Raw genomic sequence first — 20,258 nt, forward strand, 5'->3', positions numbered from 1 at the left:
TGAAATACTTGTGACCTTATTATTTTGTGGAAAAGTTAATGTTTTAAAGGAAACAATATATCAAAGTAATAACTGATACAAAGATCACATTTGATGTTACTTTATAATTTAAAATATATATTTTAAATTTATACATGTTAGTTAAATTTAAAATACATATTAACATAATAATATATTAAATTAAATAATGGTAAAGATTTCAAATTCAAATTTTATATATATATAAAATGGTTGAGAAAGAAAATCTCACTTAAAATAATCAATCAAATTTTTTTAATAAAAATTAATCATCAACAAAATCAGTGAATATTATGCATCAATAACGTGACTATTAAAAAAATTAAACTATAGTCATTAGATTATATTTCACACTTCAAGCAAAAACTAAAAAGAAAAAAGTCACAGATATGTGCAGGTTGATAAAATTGAATGAAATTAGAAAAATAAAGAGGTTGGAGGAATATAATATGTGCAGGTTGTCACGGATAACTTATTCCAAATGGAAAAAGTCACCAAAGGCCAAAGTGATATCCGATCTGTTTTTGGATACTGCATGCATGCATATTAGAATGTCAACGCACCAATTAGCAACTATAATTGCACTCACATTTCTTCCATATATGTTCTGTGCCTTTCACTTTGAAATATCCATGGCCACAATTAATTGCTAATTATAGATAATTAGACACAGAATGCCTGCATAATCTGTGTGCTAGCTAGCTCAATACTCAATCTCAGTAATTAGTTACTGCATCATGCATTTTCATGCATACATTAGCTGTTTAATATATAGACTTATTGATTTAGTTAAAATCACTAAAATGCATAAGGTAATTTAGTGAAAATTTGTTGATATGATTTTCAAATTGTGCCATATATGTTTGTAATTAAAGATTTTTTTTTATCTGACAAAAAGGAAACCACAAACAGCCAAGTTCAGTGGGAACAAATTCTAACCATTTGTGATCAATAAAGTAACCTTATCTAAAATACGGTGAATCAAACTCTAAGCTAAGAAAAAAAACATGTCCATGCAAGGTGTCTTAATTATTTGAAGTAATTGTGGGGTGAGAGAATCATTCTGTATCAGCTAGCTGTGTATAAATAGGTATTGGTTGTTTGTAATATTATCATCAGCAGCATGTGCATTTAAAAGGAGAAAGTCTTCTGTAACCCTCAAAGGCTTCCGTTGCACCATATATGTTACCGTCAAATCAATCGTTGATTAGAAATAACTATGATGTTACGGAAGTAATTTGGGGGTTCACCGAAGTCTTTAAACCTATCTTCTCATCGATCGGTTTAATGAAATCAGTGACTTTAAACACTTTATTTGCACGACAACTTTAGCTTATTGATTTTCATTCATCATCATCTAGTAGAACAAATTGGTTTGTCTTCAAATTTCTTGAATTTTCTCATTAAACTTTTTGTTTACGTAAACCAATTAATCTAGTAGAGCATTTAGCAATAAAGTACAAACATTCCATGATAATAACCACCTTTGAGTGAGACACATTTGTCTCAAAAGCATCACAGACAAGATTAATTTTTGCATGGCTTGCAACTAGTTTAAAATGCTGGTTATAGGAAATTAGTTTGGGAGACCAACTCTTTAATAGCTTATAAATTAATTTCTAGATGGTTTTTCTTCTTGGCATCCTTGTGCATCCATTAACATTATGATGATTGACTATTCAAATATATATGGTTTATCTTTTGATAGTTTATTTGTATTGTGTGACCTCTTAATCCTTTAATTTTAACTAACACTGTAAGTGTAACCTTTGTAAGTTCTTAGTTTTTGTCTTAAAATTTTTGAATGATAAAAAAAATGCATTATGGACGTTTGTAATACTTTTTCAGATTTAACTTGATTCATAATTTTTAAAGTTTTATTAATATGTAAATAAAATATTTCATTATAATATAATGAATTATGTTATTTTAATTTAAAATTTGAATCATTAATTTTACTTGTTATATTATAATCATGTAGTGTCCATTCTTAATATTTTATATTTGTTGATCTATTTCAAATGAATTAGAGTCAACTTGTAACATTGGTAGGTAAGGTTGTTTCCTTAATGATTAGCTAGATTGGTTGATTATCAATTAGTTTAGAAAAATAATAAATGGGAATATAAAATATATTTACAAGTTTCCTTAGCTTAATTCATTGAAAATGAAAGATCAAATTGTTGAAGCTTAAACAAATATCAAACAAATAAAAGTTGGAGAAGTTCAAATATGAGATGTTTAATTGGGGTTAAGTTTCACTATTTGTACCTTTTAGTGATCTTGAAATTATATGTGTGTGTTAATCACTCTTCATTATTTTGATTAGAATTAAATTCACTTAATATACTAATTTCTTGATAAAGAGATTTTAAGATTTCTCCATTGAATATGAATTCCTTGTATATTTAAGAGTGAAAATTGTATTAAGAAAAATCATTTTTAAACTAGGGATCTAAGCGTGCTCTATTTCTAACAACTTGGATCAAGGTGGTTTATTTCAAGTTTAGAAAGCATTTTCCGATTGAATTTTAAATTTAAAATCAATTAACGAATGATTAATACATAAAAGCTTTTAAAAGAAAAATGAAGTCACAATATAATGAAGAAATCACAATATAATGAAGAGATCACAATAAATAAATAAATAAATAAATAAATAAATATATATATATATATATATATATATATATATATATATATATATATATATATATATATATATCAAGAGTAATAGATCATATAAAAAAAAAAGATCAGTTACTCATTTCTACAAAGAGCCAACTAGGAAGATGATGAAGAAGAAGAATTTAATTAGAATGTTGTTATTTTGTCCTCAAATGTCAAAATTGTCTCTAAGATCTTTAACTTCAATAGTCTTTGATGGTGAAGTGAGACGGGACGACATGAATGAGAGAATTATTTTCCACCTTAAGTAGGCTGTGATTTTCAAAATAGAATAAACCTTGTTTCAAAGAGAAGAAACGAAATTTACTTGAGCTTTTGTTCAAATATTTGAGCATTGAAATTTCACTTGAACTAAAATCTTGTAGAAAATGATTTTAAGTTTCTGTCTCAAATTCATTCAAACTTTTGTTCCAATATTTGAGCGAATTTGAGAAAGCTAGAGTAAATTTGAGACTGAGATTGCATGCATTTTTATCAAATTTATTTAAGCTTGTTTCAATGTTTGGACGAATTTTTTACTATTTCATTTTCATTCTTCTTTCTTCCGAATTTGTTCAAAAATCTCCAGTTCTCTTCTTCCTCTCTTTATCTAATTTTCTCTTTATTTGTCTTACAAAATAACACCCACAATAAATAATGAAAAGTATATAATAATTACAATAGATTAAATTAAAATGAGATAAATATAAATATTTTGTTATTGATTACAATTTTTTTTAAAAGAGAAAAGTTATTCTAATTTACAACTAAAACATGCATAATAGTCTAGTAAACTTGATAACAATAATTTTTAATCAATGTGAAGAAATTAAACTCATCAAAAAGTTCTTTGGAGTGTATCGGAAACCTACATCAGGAATATAATTCCATTCTCACCTAAGGAGAATCATTTTGTTATATTAGCCGATCAGACAATTAATACATATGGTCACATTCAAAAAAAAAAAAAAAAAAAAAAAAAAAAAAATATATATATATATATATATATATATATATATTATTTGTAGAAAAAAGTATTTTTTATATATATAACAATGAGATATTAACACACAGTAAATTAAATCTATTCAAGAAACACTCTTTATATATACACAGGTAAAGTGAATTTTTGCATTTCAAATAGATGCAAACACTTTAATTACAATGTACAAATATATTTTGTACCTTTTAATTAATGTCAAGAAATTAAAGTCATTAAATGACCTTTTTTTTTTGGAAGAAAACTGTCTTTCTTGAACTTTGTTTAAAACATAACGATTATTCGGATATTGATAAGTTTAAATTATTTTTAGACCTAAAATTGTTAAAAGAAATTACACAAGTGAAAAATACTATTTCTACTTCATAAAAAAAGTGGAAAGTAATATATTAATTGTCTTTTCTTTTCATGCATTTTCTGTTAAAAAGAATGACCTATTCAATTATATAAGATGACTTTTTTTTTCCTTCTTCTAAATGAAAATATTACTTATAGAATAATGTTAATAATTTCAACAAGTATTGTTTTGATTAAAAACAAATATAAGATCGATAAGATTTAAATAAAAGTAACATAATTTTAACGGAAGTCTTATTTTATTAAAAAAGAATATTATAATTTTAATTATAGATATAAGTTATATATGGCTTCTATTTTTACATTTTTTTTGTTTAGTTTCAGTTGCGCTTTCAAAGTTTTAGAATTATTATTTTTATATAGTTTCAATTTTTAATTTCTACACAATGATGAGAAAAATTCTCTCGTACATATCACAGTAATTTCATTTTTTGTTTTATTTTATAAAAATTCCGGTTTACGTTACTTTATCTAACAAGTGTCCACTAACAAAGATTGATTTGGTTAGTAAAGATTCGACTCATATAAGAAAAATGTAAGTTTGATTTCCGTTATCAATATGAAAATTTTGTTGATAAATAATACGTAAGTACTTATATAAATTCTCATAGAATTTGAAACATGTTCTGACTTTGGTAAGTCCTTAAAATCTAACTCAAATTTTTAGTTAAAAAAATATAGCTAATGTCCTAATTAAAACGAAGTTACAATTGTTTTAAAACCGCCCGATTCTAACGTCCAATTTATATAATAATAATTATATATTTCTTATATAATATTTTCGCAAATATATCGTTAACAATATTTTTTTTATAGATAAAGATAAAGAAACAGAATATTTTGTGAATTTAATACATAACATATCGTTCTAAAGTATTTATAATAATGTATTATTATACACAATATTTCTTTCTTTCACTTCTATTACAAACTTTACATTGATAATAGAAATAAATTTACAATAACAATTATAATAGATTCATCAAATAGCCTCCACATTCCAATTTCTTCCAAGAAAGACAACAACTATAATCACTGTAAAATGCTCTGAAATCCCAAGTAGATCCATCTATTTTATAATATATTTAATTTAAAAAAATAAAGAAAAGAGAGGAGTAAGAACAATATCCAATAAATACAATAATTCAAAAGAATATAAAGAATTATTTATAATCAATATTAAACATATATATATATATATAATATATATATATATATAATATATATATATATATATACAGATCATATATTAGATTTTCATGATACAATAAAATTTGAATTATACTTGTAGTGACTAGTCAGGATAAATGAGCATCATCATAATATCAACCAATAAAAAGATATTTCACCTTAACCAACAATAAGATATTTCACCTTCATTTCTTTACTCATTTAAATCCCCAAGGTCAAACCTCCAGCTACAAATAATTCAAACTTTATCTTCTATGACTATAGAACAATATTTATCTTCATAAATATGTGAAGAAATAACAAAATGAGTCCAAGATATCACAACTATATCATAGTTGATTATAAATATATTTACAATAAATATATTTACGTAAAAATAATATATTAAAAGTACCAATGATATAAATAAAAATGACAATAATTATAAAATAATGAAATAATATAAAATATGAACACCTTAATAATTATTATAGACAAAAATAATCAAAGGTTAAGCAAATAAATGAGGTTAGGGACACCCCACTAAATAAATATACATAAAAAATAACATAAATAAATAAACATAGTAGTATATAAAATTTTAAAGAGATAAGGTTCTCCTTCCCCTTACCTGAATAAGCAGGAACTAAAACTTGACAGAACCTCCTCCTCTAGATTCCCTCTTTCTTTCCCTCTCTTTCTTTCTCTCTCTAAAATTTTCACCTTCTCCCTCAGTTATAATTTTTTCTTCACCCCCTGCCTCCTATTTATAGGCATTCTGGCGTACCCGGAACGACTCATACTGATTTCGGAACGGCCCGTTCCGGAACGTTCAAATATGCGTAAAATTCTCAACTGGAACGGTCCGTTCTAATATCGGAACGGCCCGTTTTCAAAAAGCAGAACAGCCCGTTCTAAAATTAGAACGCCCGTTCTAGAGTTCCAATTTACACTAATTGACCATTATCGGAACAGCCCGTTTCTAACATAGATTTTTAGGCATTTTTAAAATTATGGAACGGCCCGTTTCCCTTTGGGAACGGCCCGTTCTAGAAAAATCAAAATGGGCCATTTTACAAATTTGGAACGGCCCGTTCCACTTTTTGGAACGGCCCGTTCTGAGCCCAGACATATTATTTTATTATTTTTAATTAAAAAATCTCTTTAATAATCCTATAAATATTTAAAATACATAAAATAAAAAGAACCTTTTTTTTATTTATTATTAATATTGTATAAAATTTGGGATGTTACAACTTTAAAATCTTATGTTAAAGCTATTTTTTCCACAATAATAAAAAATATTTTTGTATGAAGTTTAGATGAATCGATAAAACTATAATATTTCCCTTTGTTTTCTGAAAGGTAAAATAAAATCAAATGAAAATCTTCCTTTTATATAACGGCATTGCATTAACTTAACTAACATGACTCATAAGTTATAATCAGATGGTTCTTGCGAACATTCAATATAATAAGAATTCTTAATTCCTCAAAAATATATAATTAAAAGGGAAAATTACATAAACATCTCCTAAAGTCTATCTAAATGATATAAACTACTCCTCTAATTTTTATAAATAAAAGACCTCCCTTAATATTAATTCTATTTAATTTTAGTTAAATTATAAATGAAACTAAAAAATTGTCTAGGTAAAAAATAATAAATTTTTAATGTGTATGACTTTTCTCTTTTGTTCATTAATAAACTTTCTTTTTGTTACCATTTCTTCTTTTTAGTACTTCTATTTTTTTTTATTTACTGGTGTCTCTATTCAAACAACTCTTTTAAGGTTGACTCCTTTTTAATTATACAAACAAGAACATAGTTTTGTAAATGTTGCACAATTGCCCTTTTAGTGGTTCTAATATTTTATAGAGGAGCATACTATTGGAAATATAAAGTCATATGCTTAATTCATACATTTAGAATTATTTAAATTTTTTGAACTTAATTGTGAATGATTAAATATTATTGATAATATTTTTAAATGAAAATAATTTATCGTTTATGTCTTTGTGAAGTTCACCGACAAATGACATTCCTTTTATATTTGTGCTGTTATAATCTTATGAAATTAATAGCAAAAATATAACATTAATGATCCTTACACTTTTTCAAATGTAGGAAAAAGTTTAAATAATGAAAAAGAATGAATTTTACCACGTTTCATACAAATAAATTAACATTATAAAAATGGGTGATATGTAAAAATTAAATTATAAAATAAAAAAAATGGATTTCAACTAATTAATAAAATAGAAGGGAAGTGAATGCTATTTTTACAAACCTCAATAAAAATTATAGCAATTTCCCCTAATTAAAAACAAACATCAGGCATCTGTATATTAAGCAAATTTGGACTGATTGTTAAATCAAGAAAAAATATCTATATCTACAATTTTTTTTAATTACAAACATAATAATGTCTAAAACTAAAAATTATATCTACAGATATTACTTACAAATTTCTGATTTTTAACAATATTTTTTTAGAGTTAATCACTTATAACTGTTAGTGTAAAGATTTTTTACACTGACAACCAATTATATCCTTTAATTGTGTCATGTCACTGTTAAAAGTAAATATGTTTATAGTGACATGACACAATTAAAGGATATAATTAGTTGTCAATGTAAAAAAACTTTACACTGTCAGTGTATAGGTGATTAACTCTTTTTTTTTTTATATTTTTTTTTATCTATCACTACAAGTGAATGTGAAATGTTTTTCGGGGGAGAGTGGTAAAGCAATAATTTTTAGGCAGAAAGGGGATGTTTTTAGTTTTTAGTTTTAGACACCGGGACGAGTAATCTTTGAATATTTATCGTATGAAATGTGTGTTTGATTGTATTTTGTTTAGTTTTCAAAATTATTTTATAAAATAGTTTTTGAAAATAGTATTTTAGAAAATAGAAGTGAGGGAAGATGAGAAAATGTGAAATTAAAACTTGAAGTTATTTAGAGATGTTTTGGTTTTTCGATATTAAAAATTAAAAAAGAAATAATAGTTTTGCAAAAATAATTTTAAAAAAATTACTGTTATAGATTAAACATTTTTTTTAATTTTTAAAACAGAAGTTAATTTTATAAAAAAAATAAAAAACAAAGTCCCTAACTGTGTATGACTCTAACTGAGTTATGCTGATTAATTCTTTTTTTTTCTTTTCTTTTTCTTGACGATGTACCATTTTGAATGCACCAAGTTCGTTTTTGTTAAAAACAAAATATCAATCCTTTTCATTTTGAGAAAGGATGATTAGTAAAGTGATATAGTCTCTCTTAATAAATTAAAGGCACGTAAACGATATATACGTATACCTCATTTTAGGATATGTGGTGGTTGAAGAAAAAAAAAATAGAAAAAAAAATTGATATACATAACATGCAGATAGAGAATCCAGAATTTCAACTGATCGATATAATTCTTGATGTTAGCATGAGAGAAGGAAGAATAAAAGAGCTCGATCGTAGGTTTGAGGAGAATAGTTTGCACAAAGTTGAGAGATTGAGATAAAGAGGACATATGTGAAGGCTAGGAGAAATTATTAAGAGATTCACTACTATTATGAATTCATGATCTAAATCAATTATTATATAACATGCGTTTAAATTTAAGAAGAAAATTTAATGACACTTTTATTTTTTTGAAAAGGGAAAGAAAACCTGTTGTTGAGTATTCTGAAATAAATGAAACTGTAGCAGATCATAACAAGTTAACACAATTAACTAGCAAAAGGAAACAGGGAATAATGATGAGAAGCTCAACTTCATTAACTTCAATTCGCTTGTGTTTGTGGATTCAGTGAGGGAATAAAGGCTTCACCAGGCCTCAAAGTTCCACTCCTCCATATTCAGTATTCACTGCCATGGATTCGATTCAAATATGGAGTAGTGGAAGACTTTGAGGGCTGCTAAAGACTTTCTCCTGATGAATTGCAACCTAATTAAGCACAAATTAACCATCCATATATATAGGGTTAGAGAATAAACAGTGAACACATGAGTTTGACAACTAGAGTTAAGATTCTCTTCTTGTAACTTTTTTTGTTATTGGTATTCTAGAGTTACATTCAATTGCAGTTAATTTAAAAGGGTAAAGGTCTTTTAATGTTTATTTTCATTTTCTGTTCATGAGAGTTGAAACTAATACATCATTAACAAATTAAAAGAATCAAGTCCTTATCATTTAAACCAAATATTCATTCTCAGTGCATGCAGGGTTGATTCCGTCGATCGTTTTAGATAAGATTACTTTTTTCTAATATAGAAAAGAATAAATTAAATGCATAATTAATGAGTCTAGAAGGAATGTTTGTGACTGTGCTGCTCAGCTGCTGTTGTTTTCATCAATAGAAAAAAACTGTTTTTATTTCTACTTCAATTATATGAAAGCTTGAAAAAGATAGAGGTGGTTAATAAATAACAGGCCTTATATTATATATTCTTAACACGAAAAACAACTTGCTCTAAATCACTTGTTAAATCATATGATAAAAAAACCTTTAAATTAATATGGCATCTACATAAACTCTTTGTTTTTTCAGTGTACATCACCACCTGTTAGATAGCACTTCAGAAGCACAACATGATTCCATGACGAGTTGGACCTCTTACGTAAATTGCATACCCAAGTGTTGAGTCTCTCATTCTCAAAAGAGGATGGATAAAGAGTACTCTTTATACAAAAATCAATTAAATAATACAAGCTTAAACTCTCACTAAATTTATTTCTTTTCAATAACTATATATATATATATATATAAATTTTTTTATTGATTTAATCATTTAATTAAAAGTTTTTCTTCAATAAGTTAAAAATACAATGTTTATAATTTTCTAAAATTATTTATTATTTCAATAAATAAATTTAATTTAATGTATAATATAATATTTAAAATACAAGTAAGTATTAATTATAAGATTATGTAACTATATATCAATGTCTATCTAAAATTAGTGTGCATAATTATTGACTTAATATTAAAATGTTTCATAGTCAGATTAATAAAACATAATATGCGCAAAATGTTATTAGAGACTTGCAGTAACTTTATCAAAAGTTGATCCTTGATTAATAAAATTTAATTAACAATAGTGGGTTTCAAATTTTGATTCACACGTTATTTTTTACACTTGATTCACAGGTTATGCAACACTTTTTTTTTAATGACAGCAATAAAAATTAAACTTAAGTCATCATAGTTTTATCTCAACTAGGTGAATTCTAGTACGTACTATACATCATTTATAAGACATGTTAATTCAATATGATAAATACTTTAAAAAGGTGTCATTAAGATACCATAAATAATTAAATAACTGGATTTATAGTTAAAATTTAAATCATTGCTTTAATTTTAGAAACTAAAATTTACTAACAGTAAGGAATAAGTCACCATGATTGTCGTTATAAAAGATAATATATTTGTCTGGTGAAATCAAAGCATTTTTGCTTTATGCACATCAATTTCTACCTTTTCTTGAAGGTGAAAATTGTTTAGATAATTACTAGCCAAAAAAAGTTTGAGAAAAAAGTTGTTTGTGATTATTGGAATGTTATGCGTGCCAGAAACTTGATTGGTTGTCCACATTCCTAGATCAAACATTTCCATCGATATTCCATTGACTTTTACATACATCTTTAATTGTCTTCTATCTTCCAAAGTAGTATCTTGGTCTTGGGCACTCATATTTGGAATCTTGAATATCATACATAAATTAACCCTACTTTTGATAACCAAATAAAACTTTCGACAACGCAAAAACACAAAGATACGCTTTTGAGTTTTGATTTCAAATATGACTTATTCTTGGTGTCAAGAGCCAAAGCATAATTACCCACAAAGTGACGATTATAAACTTACGCCGCATTCCTTACAAAACGACCTTAGTTGACTCTGTGTATCCATCCCTCTTACTATTTTAGAATGTCAAATGCATAAATCGTTAATTATTGCAACCTTTTTCCCTTTAAACATGGGAGCATTCCTTTTGGCTTTGCATTATCTTTAATTCTCATAGTGGAAACATATATAATATTTCGCATCTTGCTTCAAATAAATGGCTCAATATCGATCAGCAGATTAATTTAATCCTCCTTAGTTGCTCGTGCTCAATTTATTCGATTAACTTTTTTAAACCAAAGAAAAAAAAACGTAATATTCTTCTTTCGCTTCTATAAGACGTTTATTTAGTTGGCACCATATATTTTAGCCTGATTCGAATATCAGCTGCACCTGAAAAACCAAGGAAAAAACGTGAACTTTTAAATTTTTTTTATACATTTTAAAAACATATATGAGGAAAACTTTACCATATATAATACGTGTTGATTGCTAATAGTATGTCTTGGATGGAGTGATTTACTAGTGGTATTTGCTAAAGAGGATTTGCTCTATGTTCCTTTGTAATAATTTTGGTTTTGTATGGGTTGGGTACCTTGTTCTTTTTATTCTTTCTTTTAGTATATATTTTTTTTCTGGTATAAAAAAATAATGCATGTGGAATTCTTATACCATATATTAATAGATTTATACATAAAAATATCACTGTTTATTTAGTTTAAAGTTTAGTAAAATTATTTTTAAATAATTAAATGTTATTGATATATGCATGTCCAGATTAATTTCAATAATTTTATATTGAAATGTGTGTCACACTGTGTAAAATTGATTTTTGAGGAAAAAAAACAGGCACTTAAGTGACGTCAATGATATATTAAATAATTTTCGATCAATGTAAAAATTTTATAAAAAATTAATTAGAACATGGGAATATGGTGCAAATATTTTTTAACTTATCATTCAATTATGATTTTCATATAATTAGTAAAATTTGTTGAATTTTGTAATAATTTCATTAGAAATTATATGTAATATTGGTTTGTAATTAGTTTTTTGATAAATAATTTTTTCATATAAGTTAAATTTCTTTTTTATCCCTCTATTTTTATCAATCCATAATTTTGATTTCTCTATTTTAAAATAGAGATATTTAATTATCTAATTTTAAAATACAAAATTTTGCGTTAAATTAACATCTAATAATTACTAAATTTTAACGTTTACTCATATTTAGATAATATGACATTTAGTAACATGATATTTAAAAATAAAAAATTGAAAAAAAACCATACAAATAAAATTTTTATTAATAAAATAAATATCAATTATTCGTAAAAATAGATATAAATAAAAAAATTTATATGTTATTTTTAATTTTTATCTATGTATACCATTTACTAAATATCAAATTACTTAAATAATGAAAAATTATTAAATAATGTTAAAAATTTAATGATCAACAAATATTAAATTGATAAAATAATTAAAATTTTAAATTTTATAAAATAAAGAGACTAAATATCTTTATTTTAAAATAATAAACAAAAGTATAAATAAAAATAAAAATACTAAAAGGATAATTTATTCTTTTATTCATTAATATACAACGATATCAACATATATAATATATATTACTATAAAATATGCTCAAGTTGGGACTTGATAAAACAGTTACAATTTAGCAAACCCTTTCTCAAGTATAATTAACATAATTAATGAAAACATGATAGCATATATAATATAACAAGCTTATGCCACATGCTTCTACAACTTACAGTCACCTAGACATGACAATCCCCGTCACCATCACACACTAGCTTGTGCATATTAGCAAGATATATACACTCCAAAGGGTTAATATACCAGTCCGACAATAATTAACTCAAAATTATCGTTGTTTTTGTGGTGGAGTGACCTTTCTCCATGTTTATCATAATTCCTTGGATTAATTATTATTCTTCTTATCTTTTGGACATACACATGTTATTGGAATCGATAAAATTTTCTATATCACTATGCATGCGAGTCTACGACCGTCAATAGACACACTAGTATAAAAGAGGTATTTCACGTCGATTATTTTGAGTTTTTTATGTTGGAAAAATACTGACGTCAATGCGGGAGACGTAAATCTATGTTGGCTCTATAAAACCGACGTAAATTTACGTCGGACATTACCAAGGTCCGACATAAAAAAATAGTAAAAAAAAAATATATAACGAGTGCAAGTAGAATGACTCGTTTTGCTTGCAGAACGGCCCGTTCTTCAAGCAGAACCGGCTGTTCTGCTTCGTAGAACAACCCAAAAGAAAAGGTCAACGACCTATACAAATAGAACAATCAAAAAATCGAATAGAACAGATAGCCACAATAGCAATGTGAAGCAAAAAGGTGTTAACGAAACTTTGATTCATACCTGATGAGCTGCAACAGTGTGCGAATGAGTAACAAAGAGTTCACCCCACTCTGCAAAAGACAAAAAAATGATTCAGTAACAAAGGAGAGGGAGAGGATTTACAGAGAAAAAAACGAAAAGTGATGAAGAGTGAATGCGCGCGGTGTGCCTCGCACTCTCTTATTCAATTTCGCGTCTTTTTTTACGTCGGACCTGGTAAGGTCCGACGTAAAATGTCAAATCTACGTCGGACACAACATACATCCGACGTAGATTTGACATTTTACGTTGGACCCTATCAGGTCCGACGTAAAAAAGTTTGCAAAAATTACAAAAATATTATCGCATCTTTTTTATGTCAGATTTTAGTATGTCTGACATTAAAGAGGTGACGTAATATACTAATTTTCCATTAATGACAAATCATTTTTATACACGGCCTAGGATATATATATATATATTTTTTCTCAAAGAAAACTTGATTATAATTTTTGTGTGTATGAAAGGAATCAACGTGAAAGGAAAATTATTGTATTAATGTGAAACATGTATATCATTTGTTTTTTACTTTTCACCAATATTTAAAGTTTTACCTTAAGTTAATTTGTTTCGATAAAAAATAAGTAAATCTATTCAGTAATTTTTTCTATTAAAGATTAAACTCAAATAATTAGATCTTAGATTTAGTATATTAATTATTTCTATTCAATTTCTTAATTATATGTTTTGTTTAAGAATCAATAGATAGTGGGGAACATATATAATTACTAAAGTGTCTATGAGTTAATAATAACAATAATATAAGGTTAGGAAAACACACATGTGATTTAACGTGGTGGTATGAAAGGGGTCATATATAATGTCATGATATAGATCTACACTTACACATTTATAGTTGTGATCATATCAATATATAAAGTTATTAATGATATGGTCATTGGTGATTTACATGTTAAATAATTTAACCTTCCACTTATGGCTCTTAGAATGGATTTTTGTTGGTTAAAATGATAATTTTTTTATGTAGTAATTATTATCAGGTTTGTTAGTATTAACAAAGTCATTCAACTTGAGAGACATTTTAAAAATAAATTAAACCAATCAATATTATTTATTTGTAAGAGTGACATAAGTTATTTTTTTTTTATCTTAACTTTATTAATTGGTATTATTTAATTAATTTTATAAAAAATGAGTTGAATTGATATGGATTTGGAAATTATTGTATATTGTATACATGTTTATTGAGATAAAACTTAATTAGTAACCACGCCAAAAAAATGGTGTTGGGTGAAACAATCTTGGACTTGTGATGGGTTAAACCCAAAGTTACTATAAGGCTAGGATTCCACTTTTAGTCTTAACATTTTGATTGTGTAATCTTTTCATCGAGTGACTTATTTATAAGAGATGGAGTAAGAAAAACCATGTTCATGTATATATACACCCGAAATTGATGAGACTATATTTCTTAAAGAATGTCTTTAAGACGTGCATGCAGCATATATAATTACTATAATTTTATTAATCTGTTAAATCAATTAATCTTTACAATCAATCCTACAAATAAACTCACTAGCGTTGTCTTATATTTAAACATTACAATTAAACCCACTAGCGTTGTCTTATATTTAAATATTATTATGTTACTGTACAAAAAAAAATTCAATCAATTATATATTTAATAATGTTAATATTAATAATAAAGACCTACAAGTTATAGGTTATAAAAAAACATAAAGTTAATTAGTTATAGGATCGGATTTGATTCCATATACAACTAATTAATTAAATTCAAGTGACTTTACTGGGCACCAGCACACAAAGTTTTTTGTCTGATTATATGGATTCCATCCTCCATTAATATTTATTGTAATTTATCATCTGTCATTTTCACATGGAAAAACAACATATAAGATAGTAAAATCCAACAATTAATGTTTAAATTGATTCTTAATTAAATTAACATTTTCATAGCATAAATAAGAACAGGAATTTCTATTAAAAGAGGAGTTAAAGATTTAAGCAGTAGTTCTCAAGAGAATATATACTACTATATACTAGGGATATGAAAGCACTACGTCCCTAACTTGATAATTAATAGTAATAAATCTATGTTTTATTGATATTAATTAAGCACTCTAACCTAACTGATGTTGCCTATCATTTTTAAATTCCTTTGTGTTTAATGGGGGATTTGTCAATTCTGTAAAGTGTTAGTAATTTTTTCTGTACAAATACGTGCATGTATTAATTTACCAATTACCATCGTTTCTTATGAAAAGAGAATCAATATTATATATTCTTTTTGTTTTTTTTATATTTAAGATTTTTGCACAAAAATAAAAAAAATTAATATTTTAATTTTTTAAAATATTTATTATTTATTTTTCTATTATATCTTTTAGTTGATTGAAAAAGAAATAAATATATTAAAATAAATAAATATATTATTTAATAAACAGGCATTAATTATTAAAAATAAAAATAAAAATAATTAATAAATTATTGATTTTAAAAAAATAATAATAACAGAATAAAAAATAATATCAAAATAACTATAAAAAAAACAGAAGAAATATACAAGATAAGTGTGAAACGTTGTGCAAGTTTAAATTTAATTAAGCAATAAGCACAAAATAAGTGAAAACAAAACGTCGTGATAAATGTGATACGTCCCAAACAAAAGTAAAGTATAATAAATGGATGTTCCTTTTGCGATGGTAATATGGTATGATATTTAAGCATGGGAAAACGTGTACTTATTTCTGACAAGTGAGTGAAAACGTTTATCTCCTCATGATGATATTGTGTTGATCATTGTCAAGCGCCTTTATATGTCCATTATTAACTATGACTACTTAAAAGATGTGAAACTAAAAAAACAAAAAATATTGAGCTTTTATAATTATTCAACAGTACACACCATAGAAAATATATAATAATCTCATCTTATTAAGTTAATCTTTTATAGTAAAAAATAATGAGACTTTACATGCAAATATGGAATAAAGTTAAAGGATATTTCATGTTTATAAGTTTTTAATAAATATAAAGTTAAAGGATCTTTTGGTTATAATAAATAAAAATTTATTGAAATAAATTAATTAAAAAATAAATTATTAAAATAAATTATTTTGGCCACATAAGATGGTATAGATGAAGAAAGTATTATCCTATATGACATTTTGTACATAGAGAGAGAAACTCATCCCATTTGACGTTTTTTTGCATAAAAACATTTAACGTTTTTTGCATGGCTTTCAAGGGTTTACAAAACTAAAAACATCACCTTATATGTCGTTCGTCATCTTATATGACATTTTGTGCATGGGTGTAGGAACTTAAAAATGTCACCCTATATGACGTATTGTGCATGGGTGTAAGAACTTAAAAATGTTATCTAATATGATGTTTTGTGCATGGATTCATGGAGCCAATAACCTTAAAAATTTCATCAGGGTTGACGTTTTGCATGTGGTAGAAAATGTCACATTGATTGATGTTTTGCAAGCATCTTTGTCCGTGAAGCTTGAATCCCATCAAGTTGTAGTCCCATGAATGTTTAGTCTCATCTGGTTGGCCCCCTTGAACTCCCATTGCATAACACCATTTATTATTTATAGACGTATGAGATATTCAATCTTCATATCATATTTGTATCCCAACTCTCCATTCTTCTTCATATCTCCATCTCATCTCTTAACATTTTTGTTTTGGTTTTCGTGGATCATTAGTAAAGTCTATTTTTATTTTCAAAAATGTCTTTCATTTGCTTACTTTATTATAATGGTAGTAGAATTAACAGTGATCAAAGTTATATTTTTATAGGTGACACAAAAATAATGTGTAAATCGTGGATTAGATTTTGAATCATTAAAGAAAAAGATTCATGCAAAGTTGAAATTGCATCATAATCAAATTATTTCTATCATCACTATTAGATATTTGCATTCTCTTAATCCCGTTTTTTATCTAGGTGGAGAATTTGCAAACGATGAAGATGTTGCGTGTATGCTTGATAGTTTTGAACAGTAGGGTCATATGATCATCAATATGGTAGAATTATATATTAATGTTGATATTGTTGGCACATCTTCTTTTTCTTTACAAGATTTAATGACAATAGAAAAAGCGCATTAATCCCCAGTTTTAACACATTCAAATGTAATGATTAGTCACCATTGGTTTGAGCAAATAATTTTGCCAACAAATCATCCTAATTCAAACATTGATTGTACAACAAACTTTAAGTGACGATGATGATATCAATGTTGAACAAAATGATGAAATTACAAATTATAGCTCATCAGACGAAGGTAACATTGATAGCAATAATAATCATATGATAAACGTGCAATCACCATTTGAAGTTGAGCCTCCCAGAATGAATGAAACAGGTAATTACAATTTTTTTCTACCACCATTTTGATTTTAAAATATTTATTATCGATATTATGTCTCTTGTTACCGTGTAGGTCCATCACAACCTCCACTTTGAAGCAATACTCCACATTATAGTTATATCGATTGGTCTCATCCAGATCAAGATATGTGGTAATAATGAGTTAGATGGTTCCAATTCTTGTCGCGTTGGGGATGAGTTATATGTTGGGCTACGTTTTCATACGAAAGCTGATGTTCAAATGACTGCTAAACACTACTCTATGAATGTTCACTAGACATTGTAGTTGTTGAGTAGATTGAAGGTTTTGTATGTAAGATTCCCTGATAATAATGAAGGTTGCCCTTTGAAACTAAGGGCTATTATGTCCACTAAGTTCAATAACAAGTGGGTCATAAAGAAATGAGGTGGCCAACAATAAATTGGACTCCGAATTCATTTACTATTGCATATTAGGTACTTTAACTGTACATACTTTTTCAAATATTTTAAAATAAAGGTTATTTATAACTACTAATAATATGCTTAAAATTTCATTTTAGGAATGGTAAGGGAAGATGCTTCTATGTCAATTTCATTAATTCAAGAAATAATAAGTGGACAATTTAATTATAAGATTTTGTACAGAAAGACGTGAAAAGAAAACAAAAAGTCATTTTAAGAGTTTTTTGTGATTGAGAAGATTCATACGACTTTTTGTCAAGGTAGTTGGATAGGATGTTAGAATGTTGTCCCGGATTTGTTTATAGACTTGAGATAATAAATTATATGCACATGCATGAAAACATCAAAAAAATATTAATCAACCCAACTCATCTTCAGCCTTTCGATCCACTATTCAACTAATGCTGAAATTAACTGGTGGTCAATAGGAAAGTATGACATTTTTGTCACTCCTAACATCCCTGCTCGTGCAAGATAAGGTCTAACTTCAACAGGAATTGACTCATCTCAATGACTAATTTTGATAGCTCTTTTAATACAAAGAACTCTATCAAGCTCACCATTCCATATGTGCTCAGAGATGTGTATTGAATACATATATTCAGCAACGAATCATCAATAGGTCCCAAATTAATTCTTTAACGAGGCATTTTTGAAATTATACAAAATCAAGAAATGCACACGTAAAATTGAAATAATCAATTAAATCCTAAACAAAATAATTTTATACTACTACATCAAAATTATATAATTAAAACCATAGAAAATTAATTTCATATAAATTAAATTTTATAATACAAAACAAAATTAATTAAAAAAAATATAACTAATCACTCTTCTATCCCTCAACATCAAAATCAAAATTAAAACCCTAAACCACAATTATTCACTCTTCTATTTATAAATACTTAAAAAAATATAAACTCTACAAATTTAAATTATCAACAACATCAACAAATATTTCACATAACCAAAAAATTATAATTAAACGTAAAAAATTTTAAACCCTAACCAAAAAAATCTTATTCTATTACATCAAAACTATATATATAATTAAAACCATAGAAACAAAAATTTTAATACTTTATTTTAATTAAAAAAAATTTATTTTCACATTTATTAAATTTTAATCATCAATCAATTTCCCACATATAAAAATTTATAAATTATAAAAAACAAAATATACATGAAAATAAAAAAAATATAATTCTTTTAAAATATTTAAAAAAAACTTACATTTTTAAACTTTATTTTGATTAACAAAATAACTAATCTCATATAAATTTTATTTTATAACAAAAACACAAAATTAGTTAAAATAAACTATAACTAATAACTCTTCTATACCTCAACATCAAAATCAAAATCTAAAGTATAAACCACAATTATTCATTCTTCTATTTCTAAATACTAAAAAAAATCCAAACTCCTAGAAATTTAAATCATTAACAATATCAACAAATATTTCACATAAACAAATCTATAACCTAAAAATATAAATGCAAATTTCCCATATACTAAATTTAAAAATATTTTCACATATACTAAATTTTAATCATCAACAAATTTTCCACAAATATATTTTTAAAACTACAAAATATACATAAAAAAAAACATAGTATAATTCTTTAAAGTATTAAAAAAATATTTTAAACTTACCTCTTCTCCTCATTTTTCCTTCTCTTTCTCTTCTCTTTACTTCTTCACTCTTCTCCTTCTCCCTCGGCTCACAGCACTCTCCTCTCCTCACCCTCACCCTTAGCTTAAAAGGGAAGACATGAGAGATTCTGCTCCTTTTGTGGGACGAGATCACAAAAGCATGCAAGATGTCACATGCTCTGAAGCCATGCCACCATGTTGACCGGCCAAAACTAGAAGGGTGAAATTTTCTTCTTCTTTCTCTGCTTCATTCTATTCATGCTGCAAGGCGATTGGACATGTTTAGGAGGCATCA

This window comes from Cajanus cajan, chromosome 4 (assembly GCF_000230855.2).
Source record: "Cajanus cajan strain Asha chromosome 4, NIPB_CcT2T_4, whole genome shotgun sequence".
Classification (NCBI taxonomy): domain Eukaryota; kingdom Viridiplantae; phylum Streptophyta; class Magnoliopsida; order Fabales; family Fabaceae; genus Cajanus; species Cajanus cajan.